Source organism: Pan paniscus, chromosome 11 (genome assembly GCF_029289425.2).
Source record: "Pan paniscus chromosome 11, NHGRI_mPanPan1-v2.0_pri, whole genome shotgun sequence".
NCBI classification, from domain to species: Eukaryota; Metazoa; Chordata; class Mammalia; order Primates; family Hominidae; genus Pan; species Pan paniscus.
The window spans coordinates 15,501,053-15,518,671 of record NC_073260.2 but is presented as its reverse complement, the minus strand read 5'-3'; the positions used below and the strand labels follow the sequence as shown (position 1 = coordinate 15,518,671).

The following is a 17,619-nucleotide window of genomic DNA, read 5'->3' as shown; positions in this document are numbered from 1 at the left end:
CATGACTAGCCTTAAAAAACAAAATTAATATAAATCCTCTCTGGAGGAGGATAATATTACCCTAGACCTTAAAATATACCTGGTTTTGAATATACAACAATTGGCACTCAATAAAAAATAACCAAGCAAACAGGGACAAAAGAAAGGTGACAACAGAGATGCAAAGCAATAGAAACAGACCCAGAAGGGATTCAAATAATACTGGCCTCAGACACAGACACTGAAATAACTTTGCTCAATATGAGAAAGAAAGAAAGATGTGGAAGGGAGAGAGAGAGGGAGATAAGATGGAAGACAGGGAGGGGAAGAAAGTTTAAAAAGATTGAGAATTTTGCATAAAATTAAAACTGATAAATTAGATTTTAGAACAAAAAAATGAATTAATAACTCAATAGACAGTAGATTAGTTGAAGAAAACAACAAGTGAACAGATAGGTCAGAAAAAAATATCCAGATTAAGCCCAAATGGATAACACTGAAAAAGAGAAGGGAGAGTAAGTTATATATGAACTACTGTGAATAGGTCTAACTTGTATGTCATTGGGAGTCCCAGAAGAAAGATAAAAAGAGAATTGGCTTACAAGAAATAATAAGTAATGTTAAGAAATACCCAAAATTAATACCAAAAAATCAGATCCCAGATTTAAGAAACAGTCTAAACCTCAAGCAGGACAAATGCAAAGACATTAACACCTACACTAATGGTAGTGCAACTGCTAAAAATAAAAAATGAAAAGGAAAAACTTAAAAGTAGCCAAAAAAAAAGAAGAAAAAATTGCCATTAAAGGAACACCCATAAGACTTACAGATGACTTTCCAGCAGAAACAATGTAAGCCAGAAGACAATGAGATGATATTTTAAAGATCCTGAAAGAAAATAAATGCCAAGCTAGATTTCTATACCCAATGAAAATATCAAAAACCAAAATGAGATTCTGACAAGAAGGTTGCAGAACTGTCATACAGTTTCTAAAACTCTGAGTTCCCAAAGATAGGGATCTCTTCTAGGACAAGGACCTACAGCAAAGTGAAGCTTCTGGAAGTAAAATCAAAATTGAACAGTATAGAGACCATAGAACTGAAATAAAGAAAAAGTTCAGGAAAAGGCAGGAGAAGGGAACAGAGCCAGGCAAGATTAGGCCACAAATCATATGCTTTTAAGCATCACAGGAAAACTTTACAAGAGATAGCTCAGTGAAGTATAACAGCTACCTACTTCTCCTCCTAAAAGTTCAGAAAAACTAATTTCACATATAAATGAGCAATAAATGAGTGTTAATGTAAGATCCTATAGGAAGTTATGATTAGAAAAAGCAGAATAAGATTCAGACTAATGTCCCTAGAGACAATGAAGGCATGATAGACAAACATCAACACAAAATAAAAACCATAATCTTCCTTTCAAATTAGTTAAAATACTTTAAGAAAATTACAAATGACATGAAATAATACACAAATCAGAATTATAAAAATGTAAAACTGAGGTGATGAACTCAGGAAAAAAATTCAGACTTAAAAGAAAAAATTCATTTCCAATATGAAAACCAATTAGAGAAAACACAGTAACAACAACAACAACAAACCACAACAGATAATGCCTTAAGAGAAACAGAAGGTAAAAGGAGATAAATTCAAAAAATCCTGAGGAAATAGCTAAAAAGGATTCAAAGTAAAGTGACAAATATTGAAGATAGGAAAAGAAAATCAAACAGATGGACAATAAAAGGCAAAAGAAGAAATCAAAAACAAGGAAACAAATACAAAAAAAAACTGATACAAGAAGAAATAGAAAACCTGAATAGGTATAATAACTATTAAATAAAGGGAACACATAATTAAGACATGTTTAATGGAGAAAACTACAAGCTCTTATGGCTTCATTAGTAAGTTCTTCCAACCTTTTAAGGAACAACACATATCAATATCACACCAAATTTTCCAGAGAATAGAGAAAGAGGAAACACTCGTTTTGAGGCCAGTAAAACCTTGATACTAAAATCTAAAGACAATGCAAGAAAGGAAATTTATCCCCCATTTAAACATTGATGTGAAAATTCTAAACAAAATTTTAGCAAAAGGAATGCAGCAATATATTAAATAATAATACATGACAACCTACTTGAGTTTATTCCAATAATATACAAAGGAGATGTCTTAATCTGATAAAGGTTATCTATTTTTAAAAACTGTGTCTCACCTGAATGTTCATCAAAATGGATACGCAAATTATAATATTTATACAATGGAATACTACTTACCAATAAAAAGAATAAACTGCTGATAGGTGAAGCAATATGGATGATTCTCAAAAAATCTTTATGTTGAGTGAAAGAAGCCAGAACCAAGAGAATTCCATTTCTATAAGGAAATGCTATAGAATACCATTTCTATAAGGTTTAAGAAAAGCAAAACTAATCTATGGTAACATAAATCAGAACAGTTGCTGTCTCTGGTGGGGTAAAGGAATTGGAAATAAAGAAAGAGAAGAGTATATGGGAAACTGAGCTACATCTTGACGAGGTGTTAATTACGCAGGTGTATACATGTTTCAAAATTCAAACTGTATGCTTAAGATTTGTTCATTTTACTATATGTGAGTTATAAATCAATCAAAAAACTCAATTAAAAAAACCTATAGCCACCGTGGTACTGAAAGGTGAAATGTGGAAAGTTTTCCCTTCAAAACAGGGAAAAGAGGGCCGGGCACAGTGGCTCACAACTGTAATCCCAGCACTTTGGGAAGCCGAGTGGGGCGGATCACCTGCGGTCAGGGTTTGAGACCAGCCTGGCCAACATGGTGAAACCCCATCTCTACTAAAAATACAAAACAATTAGTTGGGCATGGTGGCAGACGCCTGTAATCCCAGCTACTCGGGAGGCTGAGACAGGAGAATCACTTGAACCCAGGAGGCAGAGGTTGCAGGGAGCTGAGATCACCCCACCGCACTCCAGCCTGGGTGACAAGAGTGAAATTTCATCTCAAAAATGAAAAAAAAAAAAAAAAAAAAAAAACAACCCAGAAAAGAATAGGAAATCCTGCCATCATCAATCTCATTAAACATTATACTGCTGGTCTTAAGCCCACGTAATAAGAACAAGAAAGGAAGGCATAAGGATTAGAAGAGGAAATAAAACTATTATTTGCAGGCAACATGACTGTGTTTAAAAAAATACAATATCTACAGATAAATTATTGGAATCAATAAGACAGTTTAGCAAATGTGCTGGATACTACGTCAGGTTTCAAAATTTAACTGTATTTCAACACATCCACAAATATTTAGAGTATGAAATTCAAAGATACCATTTACAATAGCAGAGAACACCAAATACCCAGAAATAAATATAATGAAAATAAGCAAGACTTATACACGAATATCTATAATAACTGAAAGAAATGACAAAAGGACCTAAATTACATAAAGGAATCTGTCATGTTCCTTATATAGTCTTCATGTGAAGACTAAATATGTAAATAATCAAATCTCCTCACATTTATATCAATTCAATGAAATCTCAATACAAATCTTAGCAAGGCACTTTAAGGGAAATTAACAAACCAATTCAAAAATTATATGAAACTACAAAGACCAATAATAACCAAGAAAAAACTTTTAACAATTACAAAATGGGAAGACTTAGTCTACTAGATATCAGAACTTATTATAAAGCTTCAATAATTCATTCAGCTGGTAGTGGTACAATAGATAAAGAGACCAGGAAGAGACCCCTGCATACATGGACATTTGATTAATGAAAGTGGCAATGCAGAAAAGTAGAGAAAGGATGATCTTTGCAATAAATAGTGCTATGCCTACTGAAGATTCATATGGCAAAATAATAATCTCAGCACTCTGGGAGGCTGAGGTGGGCAGATCACTTGAGGTCAGGTGTTCAAGACCAGCCTGGCCAACATGGTGAAACCCTGTCTGTACTAAAAGTACAAAAATGAGACAGGCACAGTGGTGAGCGCCTGTAATCCCAGCTACTCGGGAGGCTGAGGCAGGAGAATCTCTTGAACCCTGGAGGCGGAGGTTGCAGTGAGCTGACATCATGCCACTGCACTCCAGCCTGGGCAACAGAGTGAGACTCCATCTCCAAAAAAAACCAAAAACAATAATAATAATAAGTGAGGTGATAGACATGTTGATTCACTTGATTTAATCATTCCACATTGTATACATATATCAAAACATCACATTGTACTCTATAAATATATAAAATTATGATGTCAATTAAAAATAAGATTAACTTTTAAAAGAGTGGAAAGATAAGGCACAAAGTACAAGGTAAATTATAACACATAACCAAAGAAACTGTATCTAGAGTATACAAAGAATTCCTTAAAAATAACAACAAAACAACATAGCCAAATAACCAGCAGGTACATTAAAAGATGTTCAACTTCACAGGTAATCAGGAAAATGCAAATTAAAACCAAAGCAAAATACACTACCCATTCATTCAGAATGGCTAAAATTAAAAAGACCTTTAATAGTAAGTGTTGGTGATGATATAGAGCAAGAGGAGCTCACACAGCAGATGAGGATGCAAATCAGTTCCACCACATTGGAAAACTTGGCATTTTATGCTAAACATACACAAACAATATGACCCAGAAATTTCACTCCTATGTACATACCAAACAAAAGTGGGAGTATACAAACACCAGATATATTTACTCTAATGTCATAGCTCCATTATTTGAAATAACCAAAACCAAAGGGGAAACATAAATGTCTACAGACAGTAGAATGGATGGATTGTGGCATATTCATATTACAGAATAGTGTATAGCAATGAAAAGGAGCAAACTACAGGTGCACACAAGGATAATCTCACAAATATAATTGTTGAGCAAAAGAAACCAAGTAAAATATTAAATATACTCATGACTCCATCTATATAACTCCATGTATATATGTTGAACAACAGGTAAAAATGATCAATGCTATTAGAAGTTAAGATAATGGTTTTAGCTGGGCACATTTGCTCATACTGTAATCATAGCTACTCAGAAGATTGAGGTGGGAAGACCATTTGAACCCAGGAGTTCAAGACCAGCCTGGGCAGCACGGCAGGAAATTAGCCAGGTTGGGGGTCCGGGGGAGCGGTCCATGCCTGTAGTCACGACTACTCAGGAAGCTGAAGTAGGAGGGTCCTCTGAGCCCAGGAGTTTGAGGCTACAGTGTGCTATGATTGCGCCACTGCACTCTGGTCTGAACAACAGTGAGACCTCATCTCAAAAAAAAAAAAAGGGAAAGGAAAGAAAAAAAACAAAAAGGTAATGGTTCTCTAATTGAGGGAATGGTGTTTGGAAAGACACATAAGGATGGCTGGCAAGATGCTTACTAATGTTCTATGTCTTGACCTGGATGTTTTAACTTTGTGATAATCCATCAAACTGTTAACTTGTATTTCTGCATTTTCCTGTTTGTTCCTGTTTTTTATGTTATAAAAAAGTTTTTCTAAACATAAAAACAAAAACAATTAGCTGGAAAAAAAAATCAGAATTTTACACTTTTTGGCAGACAATTTTTTTCTCCACAAATTCCTTGGGGGGGAGAAATGTGAAATTTCCTATAATGATCAAGTGAGAACCCTGCCAATTCCTAATTCCCAAGACATACTCTGAGCTTTTTTAGGCATAATACATGAATTTCAGAAATGGTTAGTAAAAAAAAGTCATCATGAGTTTCACTAGCAGTAAATATTCCTGAATGTGCCTCCATGTTTGATGTGATTATTTAACTGGGAAAAAGAAATAGCCTATATATTTTTCTGCACCTAAGCTTTCTAGTAAGCAAATGAGAGATATTCACCTTCCAGACTTTAGAAAGATCTTTTATATTGATAACTCACATCAATGGGTCTTAAAACCAGCTTCAGGCCGGGCACAGTGGCTCATGACTGTAATCCCAGCACTTTGGGAGGCCAAGATGGGCAGATCACAAGGTCAAGAAATCGAGACCATCCTGGCCAACACGGTGAAACCCCGTCTCTAAAAATACAAAAATTAGCTGGGCATGGTGGCACATGCTTGTAGTCCCAACTACTCGGGAGGCTGAGGCAGGAGAATTGCTTGAACCTGGGAGGCGGGGGTTGCAGGAAGCTGAGATCACGCCACTGCACTCCAGCCTGGCGAAAGAGCAAGACTCTGTCTCAAAAAAAAACAGGCTCAAATAGAATACAGTTGTCTATTTTTTATTATCACTACTGTTAAATGAACAAATGCTTGATTTTTAAATCCTTGATACAAATTGAGACATTTGATATCTTTGCCAAAAGAAAATAGATAAAAGGAATCTACCTCCTCCACAATTCAGCAAGCACCAAAAGAAGTTAATTTATTCAACACATAAGGGTCACAACAGAATAATAAAAGCAGTCATCATTTACTGAGCTTTACTGTGTTCTGGACACTTGCTAAGTATATAAGAAACTCACTTCATCCTCACAACAATACTATGAGGAGGAATAAATTATCTTCCCCCATTTTACAGATAAGGAAATTGAGGCTTAGAGACATCAAATAATTTGCACAATTAACAAAGCAAGTAGCAGAGGGAGCTTTCAAGCAGTTCATTGGTTTGGTGTGAAATACCTGATTTCTATTTTCTACTTTGTGTCTTTATTTTAAAATTTTAAGCCTAAGGACTATGAAATGCAGACAACACGTATATATATGCTTACATAGATACACACGCATAGGGGTTTTAAAGGCCCCAAACTACTCACACGTCATAAGCCCTGTATATAGCTCTGCACCAGAACAGAGCTTAGGTTTTCTCCAAGAAACAAAACGGACTTCTCAATGATAGACAAGCAAGCCAAAGCACCGCATATAGTAAGTCTACAAAGCATTAACTGGATTAATTAGCAAGGGATTTGAGAAGCAGCTTGGAGCTAGGAAACCAAAACACTAAATTGTTTAAATACTTTGGCAAAAGATCAAGGTTTCTAGGCAGCACTGGGTCTCCTTCCATCCTTTTCGTTCCATGTTTTAACACATTTAACCTGTCTGAGGTAGTTTTTCATGAGATATGAATGACATTGTCAAAATACCAAAAAGAAAAGAGAATTTAAAAAATACTGCAAGCTGTTACCAATTCTGCCAACAGGCAAGAGCCCAGGCAACATTAATTACAAATCAATCGCTCAGGACATAAACAGCTCTTATCACTGGTAAACTCTCCCTCTAAAATAACTTGCTTTAGAGGGAAAAAAAAAAAAAAAAAAGCAAATGTCTCTTCTATTATACTCGGTGAACTAATCAGGACAATGAAACCAAATAAAACAGGAGAAAATGCACCAAATAGCAAACGTGAAAAAGGAATCCTAGCTAGATGAACGCCTGGAATGCTACCGGAATAGCACTGTCATTTAGAAATAACGAAGAGGAAGTGGTCAGGGTAGGGACACTAGCTGAATGGGTTTCTGGTTTCCAGGAAGTAAGAATTTTTACAATGCAGCTGATTTTCACAAACACATATGGCAGCAAAATGATAAAAGGCGGCTTTCAACAATACAATCATGGTAGAGGTGGGGGGAATCTGTGTCCCTCTAGTAATGAAGGTAGTTTTATAATGGTCAAGCACACTCATCACAGCCCTCACCACTGCCACACACACAACTATCCAATCATAATAATACATTTCAAAAATCAAAGGATCCTTCCAGAAGTCTAGTTCATCTAGACCCTATCCACAAACTACTATTCGTTTACCTAAACTCTTTATCTTGGATATCTGCATTTTCCTCTTGATTTCCAGGAAAAAAAAAAAAATAGAAAAAACCTGAGTACCTTTCTACTGCAAAAACTCTCAAAACACACTCCTCCACCACACACTTCGTTCACTCCGATAGAAAAAAATTAGTAGAAAAGAATCACTAACTTTCCATCAAAATACATTCTGACTTCTGTTAGGTCCTTTGGGTTTCCTGAGGATATGGTAAAAAGTGGTATATGGTATATATGCTATATAAAAGTGGGGAGAGCTTCAGCTATGAAGCCTGGCAAAAGTGAGATGGTTAGGGGTTGTTTTCTCAACCTCCCTCAATAAAATGAGGAAGAAGGGCTATCTCAGAATTTGAGAATGAGAGATCTGTGTGTAAAGTATCCAGCAGGGTGTCTGACACACAGTAGGTGTTTGGCAGTTACTATTATTATTTCTCCTTGGTTCCGGGGACATGGTATGTTAAGTTTCAGGATAACATAAATTCTTTCCTGAACCAGAAATTTTATTGACAATTAGATAAACAAGCTGCTAGCAGATTACAGTAGGGTGCTATCTGTTGATTTTGAACAAAATTTACCTCAGTATATCCAGGGCACTGTCTCCAAAGGTTTCACGACACTCTCACATTAATTGTGCACTTTCATAAAATAACTATGAGGAAAGGCTAATGGGCAATAATACCCCTGGGCTCACATATGAATTAACAAGACTGAAGGAAATCAGGGAGTTCACAGTGCAGCCAAGCTCACACAAATTTCTTGACTATGGGTATTTTATTCACCAGACTTGGCTTAATATGAGAGAAAAAGTAACACAAGTTCATTTCTTCAGTCAAATTATCGAGGGGAAAAATATGGTTAAGAATAAAAAAGCTAATATACTTTTTTACAAAAATAAAAAGGATATATAATAAAATACCAAAAGAAAGGTAGCCAAAAAGGTGGTTAAGTAAAATATATTATAGTTTGAGTCTAAGTTTTTCATATCTCATATTAGAGAATTTTTAAGTGATTTAATATCACATGCTATTCATTTCAAATTTGAGGAAATACTAAAATGTTACTGCATATAACAAATTTCTATACAGAAAAATGTATACAGGTATACATTTTTATAAATAATTTTTAATGTTATCTTACAAATAAAAGTTGTTTATTCACGTTACAAAATTTCCCAGACTTTTTCAAAAGAAGTTCATTCCCTTTCTGTTTCATTTAACAGATAATTTACAAAAATAGTAATATAAAACGTTTTGGAATATTTATTGCATAAAATAGGCTACAATACAACTACATTTGTTATCTTCTATAGTTCCCTTACTAAACATATATTGAATACCTACTATGAGGAAAGTACTCTGAATACCTCATATTATTACATTTCTTATGCCATTAAATTCTCAAGATAATAAAATAGGAAGGGGATAGTAATTCCATATTACTGATGAGAAAACTGAGATCCAAAAAGGTCAAGTGCCTTGTCCAAGTCAGTTTACTGGCCAAGAAAGGGTCAGGATTTAAACTCCTCCCAACCGAGGATAAAGCCTGTGCATCTTATGTTTTAGAAGCTGCTTTCCTATGTTCCCAGATTGTCTGCAATTAGAATAATCAAATGATCCCACCATTCCACTACATTCACAGACACCAGTGTCTCATCACTCAACAAAGATACTTCACAATTAGCACCCCCTTGCCTACCCCCAAGAGGATCGACCATCTTTCAACAAACCAGGTCAAGTTAAAGGAGAAAACACAACTTGAAAATAGTCCTGTTGCATTAGCATAACCCAGAAACAATCAGATACCTATCCAGGGGTAAGGTATGGATACAAACATTATATATATGTAGTTTTTCTGAAAACTGAAAAACCAAACTATTTTAAAATTACTGTTCAACCAGATACTACTATCAAGGGATAAGGTATGAATAAAAACGTTATACATATGTAGTTTTTCTGAAAACTGAGACACCAAACTATTTTAAAACTATTGTTCAACACTATATAAAGAAGGCTAAAAGCACAATTTGGGAGCCCTGACTCTATCAATGGCAATCTCAACCTAAACCTCAAGGTCAGCACCTCTTTTCCTAAAGAAAAGGAAAAAACTGAGAAAGTGGAGAACCTGCCCAAATGTAAAGACCAAGAAAAACAGTGCTAGTCTACTTTGACTTCAGCTAATCCAACCTGATGGCATAAAACATGTAAACCAATGCAATTTCTACATTATTCTGACACTGCTCCTGCACATGTTGTGGCAAAAAGACTGTACTATTTCTTTCATTCCTCCTATGAAACCTCTATGATGGGACCCATTAATAATCCCATTTTATAAATTAAAAATACGAAACAACTTGTACATCCTATCGTCACACAGCTTATAAACTGGCTGTACCAGAACCAGAATTTACGCTTTTAACCAACCCATACTGATGCAAAACCTTGTTCCAGCAGAGAAGTTGAGCATTCCAGAAACACAACCTAACCATTAACCTTAAGCAGAGCTATTATAGACACAGGCAGCACAGTACAGACCTAGAATCGAATCAACAATCCACTACTTACTAGCTGTATTACCTTAAGGCAAGTTACTTCATCTTTCTGTGCGTTGGTTTGTAACACTTATAAAATGAGGACAATAATTAATCTCTTATGGGCTCCAGGAAGAATAAGAAAAAATACACACATACTTGTTCATCTGTGTATATATGTATATGTCTGTGTATGTGTATATGTGCGTGTATATATATAATATGTATATACATATATATAAAGCAAATAGAAGCTTAACAAATGTTAAGTTACAGCCACGAGCTTTGCTCCATTTCAATACTCAGTTATAAGAAAAATGATGATACTTGAGGAGCAATTGCAGAATCTGCTAGTGCTTTAACTGAATCCTTAGAAAACTGAAATTTGGACAACTTAAAAAAAAATAGCCATATCAAGAATCATTAGTAACAATAGATCAGACCCAAAGATTTCCCAAATGTCCTTAAATTGCATTAGATATGTTGGCCAATCAATCATTCAAGGCGGTACCTGGAAAGAAAACTTAACAAAGAAAATTTCTTTTTCCTTCTACATTCAGTTTCCTTGTACAGTGGCAAGTAGGATCCAATTATGGATTTAGACCCTCAGGAAGCCCTACCTAGGAAAACCTCATTCTGAAAGAAAATCACTTCACCCTCACTCAGTGGCAGTGCCCAAATCCTCCCACTGTTTCCTCAGTTTGCAAATACAGCAGATAACGGAAATATTTTATTTATAGGGAAGTCCATAGCACATTTAAGTAGAAATAATCTTTTTAGGTGTATTATCATCTCCACAAAAAGCCACACATGGGCAAGAGCCATATCTTTTTCCATGCAGACATGTTTCACTCTGCTCACGCGGAAGGGGCAGTGCAGCAGAGCACCTGGAGGCCACGGGGACCATCCAGGTCTGGGCTGAGCCACATGCTCGAATCGACCTTGGGTACAGACAAAAAGTGTCTGTTAACGGTGGGAAGCCAAGCTTGAAAGATCATATAGACCACTTTGAACCATTACCAAGATAAGTGGTGAACGAAGGAAGCCAGCAGAGGCAAAGCCATGATGAAAGAGATGAAGCCACCCTGGTGCATGACTTTCCGGTTCCAATTGGTCCTCATGAAGCCCAGCTGGTTTTGCTTCCTGTCCTTCACTGTACAACAGACCTCTCCACCTCTATCCCTGCCCTTCCTGAGCTAGTTTTAGTGAAATTCCACCCCTTGTATTCAAAAACGCCTTAACAAGGACATTAGCCCACTGCCTGGCACACAGAAGGGATTCAATTAAACACATTTAAAAAACAGGAGTACAAACCTTATAAAATACATGATGTTAGATGGGGCATTCTCATAATTACAGTTTCCACGACAGGCCAATTTCCCTTAATCCACTTATCCAATAATTGTTAAGGAAATAAACAGTATTTGACACAACACGACACTTTATTCCAATTTATCATCTAATAATAATTAAGCATTCAAAGCTTACAATGAAAGCACAGCTCCACAGTTCATATTGTTCTTTTAAATTGAATAATTTGGAATCCTGTGAAGAGTTCCACCTTACAGCAGATTCCCTCATTCTTGTGCAAATACAATCTGTCTATCAACATATTAGCATTTCAATCACCCTTGTTTTTTTCATAACTGGGAGAAGCTGTCTTCATTTATTCCTATTGAGCATCTACCACCTATGAATTATTTCTGAAGCTAAGCAGTAAAATTGAATTTAAATCCAAGTAAATGAGAAACTGAAACTATTTTCAAAAATAAATGTAGGACACTGGTTCCAGTTGCATACTCCCAAATATTATAAATGTTCTTTAATGATTAATTTACTTTAAGGTGAAAATAATTTCTTTTGAATTAAATTGTTATAATAGTTAGAAATGGAACATCGACCCCATGTTTCAAGGGTTTTTGTCTATTTTTTTTTTTTCAAGAATTCTGGATCAATTTATATTCCTGGAGTAAATACATCCACCACTCAAAAAAAATTTTTTAAGTCCCCTTTAAGCATCCCTTTAAGGTACTGACCATAAATGGTGTAATTTGCCCTGGACATCATTAAAATGTAAAGTTAATGAGGATTCAGCTGAAAACAGAAGGAATGTAACCTATTTTCAGGCAAAAGTTCTAACACAGCAATCAGAGGAAAAAGCTCTTTGATGTTTCTTTGTCTCTTCTCATTAATTTTTTTTGTCTCAAAAAAAAAAAGACTATTTAAACTTAAAAAAAAGCACCAAAGTTTAAACATGATAATTATAACAGGACTCCAATGAGGTCGTTAGAATTTTTTATGAGATAAACAAGAATCAGTCATATATACATGGAGATAACACCACCTACCTGGCAGAGTTATTATATTTACAAATATTGTAAGTAAAATGTATAGCAGAATAGCTGACACATGAAAGGTACTCACTTGTATTATCTCCCTCTTTGTCACACACTGTCCCCAAGGGCCTAGCACAGTGCCGGTACAAAAATAGTAATCAAAGAGTCGCCATTATTATTATCACATATGCTGTATTTTTTTTCCTACTGAAGAACTCACTATATTAACCCTAACCTTCTTTCCAAGATTTATGCAAGACTCAGCACCTCCTGTCACTAGGCAGGTGGGGCGTTATCCAAATAACCAGCATGGAGTAAACAGTCTCGTGTGACATTTTATCATGTGAAGTGCCTACACAGGTATACATATTATATCTTTTCTGGTTTTATTGCCTCATTTTACAATTATGCTACTAAAGAGCAAAATAGCATGCAGAATGTTAAGTGGCATTCTGCTGCTTGGAATTTCATCCCAAGGCTCCATTCAGAATAACAAATGTGGAAGCTATTTCATCTCTGCTCTATTGTGAAGAAAGTCATCACCTTTACTTAAATATATACGAGAGTTTGACTTTCTGCAACCCATTTTGTGCTAAGTGAAATCTTAAACCAAATGTGATAATTACCAAGGTGATGTCATTTAGAAAGTAGTATAGTGCTTTCCAGAGAGACCCTACCGTACACTTTGTTATTGTTATACCAATTCCATAATTCCAGTAAACAAAGCCTAATCAGCAATAAGTGGATCTATCCAAGATGATGCACCCTTAAATACCATGAGAATTTAGAATTTTTCACTCAAACAAAAAATTATAAATTCAATAAACTAATCACAGTTATTTTAAATGTTAAGAGATCATCAAAATAATGTTTCTCCAGTAATTTTCATTTTAAAGGCATTTCCACATAAATTACCTAATTTTCAGTGTTTGTTCATTCCATAAATATTCACTAAATCTTCTTAATATTGAGATCTGGTCATACAGTGGTGAAGAAAATACTGGGTGATCACTACCCTCACAGAGTTTAAGGTCCAGTACAGAAGCTCAGGCAAACTAACAACTGCACAAGTAATGTAACTATAAGCTATGATAACTGCCACAAGACTATACAGTGTAAGAACAAGCTTACTTTGGGGATCTGAAAAGGTTCCCCCCTAAGGATGATTTAATGTCTGAAGTGAGACCTGAAGGAATTGGTGCAGGGGGGGTGGGGGAAGGTGAGAAAGAGGTTTAGGATAATGATAGTTGAGAAGAAATACCTAGTTTTTAAAGATATTTAGGTAAATCAATCAAATTTTTCTGATATATTGAATATAGAGGGTGAGCAGGAAGGCAGGTGACCAGGATGAAGGCAATAGGTTTTTAGCTTGCATACCTGATTTTTTAAATGTGCTGCTCAGTGGAAGGGGACCAGAGCTTCATTCAGTTTAATGAGCAGATCATGAGTTAGAATTCAGACATTTTGAATTTCAGATACTTTTCAGGCATCCAAACAGGTTGAGAGCTCAGAAGAAATGTTTCATACCTCATTCATTTATTCAACATGCAATTCCCAAGAAACAATTTGTATTAAGTCCCATGTTTCTCGTTAGGGAAAAGAAGGTGAACAGGATGCTCAGCTGCCCTTTGAAAGAAACAAGTACGTTGACAGATGTGTAGAAGTACATCGGAATTCAAAGGAAGGAAAGACTGAGTCTGTCTGGACAATCAGGGAAGGCAGCATGAAGAAAATTATCTTGAAGATAAATGCCAATTCCTCCAATGAGGCAAGAGAAAAGACATTTCAGACAAAGAAACAGCATCTGAAAATGACAATTACTTTGCAGTGGCTGCAAGTACAATGTATGAGAGGTGAGAAGTAAAAGAAAAAACCATGAGGACCATATTTGCAGAAATACAGAGGAGCAAGAAAATATTAATGTTACAGCTCTTTCAGAATTTGTCTAGGTTTTCTGGTTTAGCAGAAAAAAAAAAAGAGAGAGAGAGAGAATGCTATGAACAAATGTGTGCCAACAAATTAGATATATGAAATGGACAAATCTCTAGAAAAATACAAACTACCAAAACTGATTCAAGAAGAAACAGAAAATCTGAATAGACCTATAGCAAGAGATTGAATTACTAATTTGAAAACTTCCCACCAAAACAGATGAACTCAGATGACTTTACTGGAGAATTCTACCAAACATTTAAAGAAGAATGAATACCAATTCTTCATCAACTCTTTCAAAAACTAAAATATGAAGAAAAACTTTCCAATTCATTCTATAAGGCCAGTATTATGCTGATACCAAAAGCAAACAAATATAAGAAAACTAAAAATGCAAAAATACTCAATATATTAGTAATAGCAAACCAAATCCAGCAACACAAAAAAAGGATTACACACCATGACCAAGTGAGATTTATCCTAAGAATGCAAGGGTGCCTGCATTAGGGCCAGGACAGCCCTTCCCACATGATAGTAGGATGCAGTAGTTCCCCAAGTCCCTTCCCCAAGCAAGAGAGATAGCCACTCAAGAAAATACCATGAAAGATACTGACATCAAAAAACTACTTTATACCCATATTTTATGCATATTTTCAATTATCCTAAGTGTCTTCATTCCATCATTCTTCTTGGAGAACTTCTCAATATTGTAAACACACTTGACATGGTTGTGCATATGTTCTGGTTTTGTAGCTGCTGTCAATCTAGTATTATATTTAGTAGTGAAACCAAATGCATCCCCTAAAAAAGTTCATTATCACACAAGGTAACTTGATTTTTGAAATGCTGTGTCTACCTTCTTTTGTCCTGTTTCTCCTTCCATGTAATTTTTGTTCTATATGGAGCTAATAGAGTTGGTGTTGGAAACATTTTTATTTGCAGTCATTTTGTCTACTTTTACCACTGTACCTTATGTTTGTTAGAACCAAATCTCAAAAGCATAGCTTAGAGTTTTCAGTAGAAATGGAGTTACAGCCATTTGGGAGAATAGTCTCCAGATCATTACAATTTCTAGTTTTGTAGGAGCATAACTTGAAGCACTGCCAATACCACTGAGTGGAGAAAGACCATGGCAGGTATGGCCCATCTCCTATATGCTTGGAGTGACCTTTAGCAACATGGATGGACTTGTTATTTTACCATTCTGGATATACTGGAATATAAAGCAATTTCTATACAAGAACAATTAATTGGAGCAAAGGGAGAAAATATTCCTTTGCATATATTCCATAGGGCTGTGCAAAAATGTATATAATCAAAGTCAAGTAGTTCCATTACAGCACTGTGTTTTACGTAGTTACAACATGATGTAATTGTAGCTTTTTAAACCATGAAACTCCTTGGAGATTGTATCTTCTAGTTAAAATAAAGTACTTATGATAGAATTTTTAAAAACAAGAATGCAAGGTTGGTTTAATATCCAAAAATAGATTAATGTAATAAGCCGTATCTAGAGAATGATGAACAAAAATCACACAATCATCTCAAAAGACACAGAAAAAGCATCTGACAAAATCCAATATCCTTTCATAATAAAAAAAATTAAACAAACTAGAAGCAAAACAGAACTTCATCAAGCTGATAAAGGGCATCTAAAAAACCTATAATTAATATCATAATTATGCCAAAAGACTAAATGTTTCTCTTTAAGATGCGGATGAAGAAAAGAATATTCATTTCTGCCACTTCTATTCAACACTGTATTGGAGGTTCTAGCCAGGGTAATTAGGTATGAAAAAGAAATAAAAGTCATCAAGAATAGAAAGAAAGAAGTAGTACTATCTTGATTTGTACATTACATAATCTTACACAAAGAAAATCCTAAGAAATTCACTAAAAACCTATTAGAACTAATAAACTAGTTCATCAAATCTGCAGGATAATAGATCAATATTTTAAAAAATCAATTCTATTTCTATACACTAACAAAGAACAATACAAAAATGAAATTCAAAATTTCCATTTACAATAACATCAAAAAGATTAAGAAAAATAGGAATAAATTTAACAAGGGAATTGCAAAACTTATACTCTGAAAACTACAAAACATTATGGGGAAAAAAACCCTAAACATTACCTTAATAAATGGAAAGATATCCTATATTCATGTATTGGAACACAATATTGTTAAGCTGACAATCCTCCCCAAATGAATCTACAGATTCAATTAAATCCCTACCAAAATCCCAGCTGGGCTTTTTGCAGAAATTGATAAGCTAATACTAAAATTCATATGGAGATGCAAGGGACCCAGAATAGTCAAACAATCTTTAAAAAGAACAAAATTGGAGGACTCATACTTCTCAATTTTAAAATTTACTACAAATCTACAGTAATCAAGACAGTATAGTACAGCATTAGGATATGAACAGGATTCAGAGTCCAGAAATAAATATTTGCAATTGTCAGTTACAATTGTCAATTAATTTTCAACAAGGGGCCAGGCACGGTGGCTTATGCCTGTAATCCCAGCACTTTGGGAGGCTGAGGTGGACAGATCACTTGAAGCCAGTAGTTCAAGACCAGGCTGGCCAACATGGCAAAACACCATCTCTACCAAAAATACAAAAAATTAGCTGGGCATGCTGGCACGCACCTGTAGTCCCAGCTACTCAGGAGGCTGAGACACAAGAATCTCTTGAACCCGGGAGGCAGAGGTTGCAGTGAGCCAAGGTTGTGCCACTACACTCCAGCCTGGGCAAGAGAGCAAGGCTCTGTCTCCAAAAAACAAAAAAAAAATCAACAAGGAAACCAAAACAACTCAATGGAGAATTAATACTTTTCAACAGAAGGTGCAGGGGCAATTGACTATCTACATTTGAAAGAATAAAGTTAGACTCCTTCCTTATAAGCATATATAAAAATCAACTTGATTTGGATTGTAGGCTGGGGATACTGGTTCATGCCTTTAATCCCAACACTTTGGGAAGCTGAGGCAGAAGAATCACTTGAGGCCAGGAGTTCAAGACCAGCCTGGCCAAAATAGCGAAACCTCATCTCTCCCTACCCACCCCCCAAAAAAT

At 35.3% G+C, this 17,619-nt stretch overlaps 1 protein-coding gene and 2 pseudogenes across 10 annotated transcripts in view; 2 read left to right on the top strand and 1 right to left on the bottom strand.

Annotated features, from left to right (window-relative positions):
* DENND1A (DENN domain containing 1A) overlaps positions 1-17,619 on the bottom strand; it is a 542,810-nt gene that overhangs the window by 446,929 nt on the left and 78,262 nt on the right. The window lies entirely within an intron of this gene.
* LOC100969570 (phosphatidylinositol-glycan biosynthesis class F protein-like) lies at positions 14,519-15,786 on the top strand (annotated as a pseudogene).
* LOC112440886 (U7 small nuclear RNA) lies at positions 14,523-14,579 on the top strand (annotated as a pseudogene).